The sequence below is a fragment of the Schistocerca piceifrons genome, chromosome 2, assembly GCF_021461385.2.
Source record: "Schistocerca piceifrons isolate TAMUIC-IGC-003096 chromosome 2, iqSchPice1.1, whole genome shotgun sequence".
In the NCBI taxonomy this organism is placed as follows: Eukaryota; Metazoa; Arthropoda; class Insecta; order Orthoptera; family Acrididae; genus Schistocerca; species Schistocerca piceifrons.
Window position 1 is genome coordinate 289,519,137 of NC_060139.1, and position 6,249 is coordinate 289,525,385.

The window sequence follows — 6,249 nt, forward strand, 5'->3', positions numbered from 1 at the left end:
AACCCGGGAACCCGGGCGCGGAAACGCTACCGCACGACCACGTAGCTGTACGGTAGATGTGTTGTATACTTATTGGGCGTTACCTAATAACGATCGCTTTCTTTACATATGCGATCAGTGTCTTACTAGATTTCCCTAAAAACCGGAAGTGGTAAGCCGTCTAGAAACTGAGTAAGGATATACACACATCAAAAAAAGTTTTGCATCACCTCGGTTCCGAAAGTTCCAGAATCTGTACGGGAAATTGGAATAGAGATCAACATAAACATCATTTCCGCCCTTTTTATTGCTCATGAAAACCACGCATTGCATGTTGTACCTCCATACAGCGAGACCTTCAGAGATGATAGTCCAGATTTCTGTACACACCGGTACCTCTAATACCTAGTAGCACGCCCTCTTGCACTGATGCTGGCCTGTATTCGTCGTGGCATACTGTCCACAAGTTCATCAAGGCACTGTTGGTCCAGATTGTCCCACTCCTCAACGGCGATTCGGCGTAGATCCCTCAGAGAGGTTGGTGGGTCGCGTCGTCCATAAACAGCCCTTTTCAACCTATCCCAGGCGTATACGATAGGGTTCATGTCTGGAGACCATGCTGGCCACTCTAGTCGAGAGATGTCGTTATCCTGAAGGAAGTCATTCACAAGCTGTGCACGATGGGGGCGCGAATTGTCATTCATGAAGACGAATGCATCGCCAATATGCTGCCGATTTGGTTGCACTATCGGTCAGAGGTTGTCATTCACGTGTCGTACAGCATTTTACGGCACCTTCCATAACCACCAGCGGCGTACGTAGGCCCCACATAATTCAACCCCAAAACAGCAGGAAACCTTCACCTTACTGCACTCGCTGGACAGTCCGACTAAGGCGTTCAGCCTGGCCGGGTTGCCTCCAAACACGTCTCCGACGATTGTCTGGTAGAAGGCATACGCGACACTCATCGGTGAAGAGAATGTGGTGCCAAGCCTGAGCAGTCCATTTGGCATGTTGTTAGGCCCATCTGTACCGAGCTGCATGGTGTCGTGGTTGCAAAGATGGACCACGCCGTGGTCGTCGGGAATGAAGTTGCGCATCATGCAGCCTATTGCGCACAGTTTGAGTCGTAACACGACTTCCTGTGGATGCACGGAGAGCATTAATCAACATGGTAGCATTGCTGTCATGTTCCTCCGAGCCACAATCCATAGGTAGTGGTCATCCACTGCAATAGTAGCCCTTGGGCGGCCTGAGCGAGGCATGTCATCGACAGTTCCTGTCTCTCTGTATCTCCTCCATGTCCGAACGACTTCGCTTTGGTTCACCCCCGAGACGCCTGGACACTTCCCTTCTTGAGAGCCCTTCCTGCTACAATGTGACAATGCAGACGCGATCGAACCGCGCTATTGGCCGTCTAGGCATGGTTTAACTACAGACAACACGAGCCGTGTACCTCCTTCCTGGTGGAATGACGCACTGATCGGATGTCGGAACCCCCTCCTGTCTAATAGGCGCTGCTCATGCATGGTTGTTTACACCTTTGGGTGGGTTTAGTGACATCTCTGAACAGTCAAAGGGGCTGTGTCTGTGATACAATATCCACAGTCAACGTCTATCTTCAGGAGTTCTGCGAACTGAGGTGATGCAAAAAATCTGAACATCGCCTCAGTTCTTCGGCCGACTTACATAAAACACGTTTGTGTTATTCATAAACAACTTTCCCATTTATCAATAATAACATGAAAGTCTTGCCTTTGAGCATGATAATGAACGTTCTATTGACTACAGTTGTGTGTGTGTGTGTGTGTGTGTGTGTGTGTGTGTGTGTGTGTGTGTGTTTCTGCGTGTAAAATCTACTTGCGTCAAACGTAATTTCTTTGGTCACATAAAAGCGCAGAAGTTACTCGATCAGCTAATTTTTATTCCTTATAAAATGCAATTTATATTATGTAAGGCTGAAACACACACAATGGACTAACGATGAATTATGGACGGTTCTAATTATGTGCAAAATAAACAACCAAGTATAAAAAAAGAAGCAAAGGCGTCGGCTCAGATTTTCTCTCTTATACATTCATTTATGTATCTTTCCCTACCAATGCTACCAATACTACCTGTAATCCTACCACTCACCACGTCATTTATATAGTGTACCAAAACTACCGAGCCGTAATTTTGGTACTGTGCAACTCTATTGTAATTTGAGAACTGGTTTTCAGTGGCTTGCCGCCCAGCAGACTTGCATTTCTTTTCACTTCAAAGATAGGGACTTATGTGGGAACTGCTATTTTTGTTGTGCACATACACTACGAAGACGAGTACCGAAGTTTATGTTCATTTTAGACAACATTATTTTCATTGTTTATATGGGTTTCTCTGCGGCAGAACTGTCATAAGCCACTTTACTTTTACGCCTATTTCTGGTGACGAATACAAAGAACTAAGCCAAGAATTAATAGATCTAGGTACACATTGTGGAGAAGTCAACGTTTCAGACATCATGGAACACCCCTCTGCTATAAGTAGACATCTCAAATAACACATTTCCGCGTCAGTTCAGGGTAAAACCTCGCGCTTTCGACAATTTCCGCCTTCGTTTTCGTCAGGATGAACTGAAATCGGCGAAAACTCGAGGTTACTGTGAACTGACGCGGCAAGAAGTCCGAGAATGTTTTATACAACGGTGCGGTCGCGAAAGACTTCGTTCTCATGTCTGATAACAAGTTGATGCAGTTTCAAAAACCATAATTTCAAGTGTTATTACGGAAGTTATCAATAAAACATGTGCTCTGACAGTAGATAAGAACTGATTCGCTTAAATCAGGTGCGCTATTTGAGACTTACAGCACACACTACACAGAGTCGTTTTTGAATAAAGCATTACTTACAACTGTATTTATGGATGTTAAGCGTGATTCAAAATTCATTTACAGGTTTCTATGGGTTGCACAGGGGACTTAGTAGATGAAGTTTTGATAAGGAAACCATTCCGGAAATGCACCCTTTGGATGTAAAATAAGTTTGAAGTTGTGTTGCCGTCCTAGTACCTCGTCCGGGCTCGTTGAATTGTTGCAGCAATGCCCTGGTTGCTATTCGAACGTTGTGCGTGTATGGTTAAAAGTTTTAATTGTATTACGATTAGTGGGGGACATCACAGGTTTGGTAGAAATGCGCCAGTTATTTTATGCGCTTTTAATAATGTGCTAAAGGCATACACTTCTTCGCTTGTGGGATCTCCATTAAGCTAGTTGAGTCGATTCTTTGCAAGCAGTTACAGCATAAGTATCCTACTTTAATATTTTAAAGAAAAAGGTTTTGACAGTAAATCAAAGTTCAGAGTTGTTTTAGAATGTTGTTATTACTAGTTGTTGTTTGAAATGAAGTGAGAAGGTACTGTAGTGGGAATATAGTACTGCCTAAAATTTGTATTATAGTATTCTTTTGTTATTTTATATTTGTTTAATAATTAGAATTTTTGAAATCACGTCTGAAGATAAAGGTTCTTTGTCCACTTAAGGGAAGTCTAAAAGGTATATTGCTAATTATGTTTGTATGGATAAGTTAACCGGTGCAGTTTGTTTATAGACACTGTTTTCATGACAGTTCGTAAAATTTGTCCCCAAACGTCAGTTACTTTTTTTATGCGATAAAGCATGGCTGCCGTGGTAACTTCTGAAAGTGAGCCTTGTGCTAATATCATTTTCCTGTGTTTTAGATTAACTGAGATGTCGTCACTAAGTCTTGATGATTGCAGTAAATCTGAATGAAAATTTAAGTGTTTTTAGCTAACCTGTTAAATTAAAACCAAATTTCTTAAGTTAAATTTTCATGCTATTGAAGTCTGATTCCTGTCAATATTTTAACGGGTTTTGGTAACAAGATTTAAATTAAACACACTGCTTATGTTGTAAGCTCATTTTCTTTGGTTGTCTTTGGCTATATTAACTTTGACTTTTAATGGCAGTGAGGGCGGAATATTTTAAAGGTATTCCTTTACAAAACCGCAACAGGATATCAGAGTGTGTCTATGCTGTTACCAGAGGTGGACTATTTCAAGTATTTTATAAATAAATATTGATTCTGTGTGTCCTCAATTTGGACTCAGTCCTTCCACTCTACCAGCCCTATGCCCTGTAGTCCTTGGTTCAGATAACGTACGCTACGCTAGTTCGCCCTCTTTTGGAGTATTACTATGCAGTGTGGGATCCGCATCAGATACGATTGACGGAGGACATCGAAAAAGTTGAAAGAAGAACAGGTCGTTTTGTATTATCGCCAAATAGGGCAGAGAACGTCGTGGATATGAAACCTCAATTGGCGTGGCAGTCATTAAAACAAGTGCCTTTTTTGGTTGCGTCAGGATCTTCTCGTGAAATTTAAATCGCCAACTTTCTCCTCCGAGTGCGCAAACATTTTGTTGATGCCCACCTACACAGGCATCGTAATAAAATGCGAGAAATCACGGCTCACACGGAAAGATTTCTGTATTTCTTTTATGCGCTCGCTGTTCGAGAGTGGAACGATAGAGAAATAACTTCAAGATGGTTCGACGAATCCTCTGCTAGGTACTTAATTGTGAGTTCCACAGTTATGTTGATGTAGATGTCCCTGAGTATCGAACCAGTTAGCTGGAGCTGGACAGTGTCATTCATGTGCTACATTTCGCACTTCGTTGTTTCACACCGTTTTCCGATGGACGTACCGCCATCTCATCTGACGTACCCTCACTGTTTGTAACCACCGCGAGGCTATAAACCGGTGGCTATGACTTCATCTCATACGCTGCTGAGAGAACAGTCGTTGCGGAGAAAACTAAATCTGTTCTACAACTTTATCTCCCGTCGTTCATTCTTTTTTAAACATTTGCAATCCTACAACAATGTCTTTGTCCTCGGCGCACGGTTTTGCTCTAAGATAAGAAACAATACCGTGCGCTCCTCACAGGTGTCCGTTAATACGTTAAGACCCGTGCTAAATTACGGTAGAAGTAGCATCACGTAGAGATGTTTCGCTGGCACTGTCGTCAGCATGACCCAGCACTTTGTAAATCCAGGAAACGCGTCGTTTGTTTTATGAAGTGCGTCAGTTTGGACTTTCTGCCTTTACGCCTACGTTGACACCTGTGCTCCGCAAGCCGCCTCGCGGAATGCAGCGGAAGATTACAATAGCGAGGTTACAATGGCGATCAAATCCAAAAATAACGCTAACAATAAATACGTACAATATAAAGTTTTGTTGAAAGGCAAAAATTTATGTAACATAATTTGTTAGAATTCCTGCTACAGTAGCTACAGTAACTATGTCACAAACACAAATTTACTACCACTGCATCTTCCCCTCGCTCTTATTCCATTTGAGGACATGCTGTGAGAAGTAAGACTGCCGCTAACCGTCCGCGTGAGCTCTAGCATCTCTGTCTATAACCGCTCTAACATCTCTGACTTTGCCCTTGTGGTCCTTTAGAGAGACGTTTGCCGAACTGAGTAATATGCTACCCTACGCCCATTGAAACTTACGCTCTCACAATGTTAACTTTAATCCTATCCGTTATGTACAACACATCTCTTAACTCTGCCGCTGGAGTTGATTGAGTAGCTGTGTAACGCTCTCTCCCTTCCTACATGATAGCGTAACAAAATGAGCCACTCTTTTTACGATCTTCTTTCTCCTCTATTAATGCTAGACTGACTCCTCCATTAATCCCAGACTGACGAGCAGTACTCAAGAATCGGTCCACTGAGTGTTTCGTAAGGCACCTCGCTCTTGGACGAAATATATTTATTTCGATTCTTCCGAAGAACGTGAGCTTGGTGTCTGATTTTCTAGCAACTACTGTTTGTTTGTGGTTCGTGCACTTTTTTTTGTTCCTACATACCTTTTTTTCCTCACTCAATTTCGGTTAAAAGATGCGCAGTTTGTTATCGGATATCGTGGAATATTCCCGCTTCAGCCCCTATAGTTTCATGAAGTCCGATATGTGGCGACCCTTCAAAATGGTATCTAACGGATGCTTGCTCGAAGCAGGGAGCTGTCATTGAATTTCTTTTGGCAAAGAATCAGAGCATCGCAGATATTCATAGGCGCTTGCAGGATGTCTACGGAGACATGGCAGTGAACAAAAGCAACGTGACTCGTTGGGCGAAGCGCCTGTCATCGTCGCAACGCGGTTCCGCAAACCTGTCCGATTTCCCTTGCACTGGCCGGCCGCACACAGCTGTGACTCTTGCAGTGTTGGAACGTGCGGACACTCTCATTCCAGATGATCAA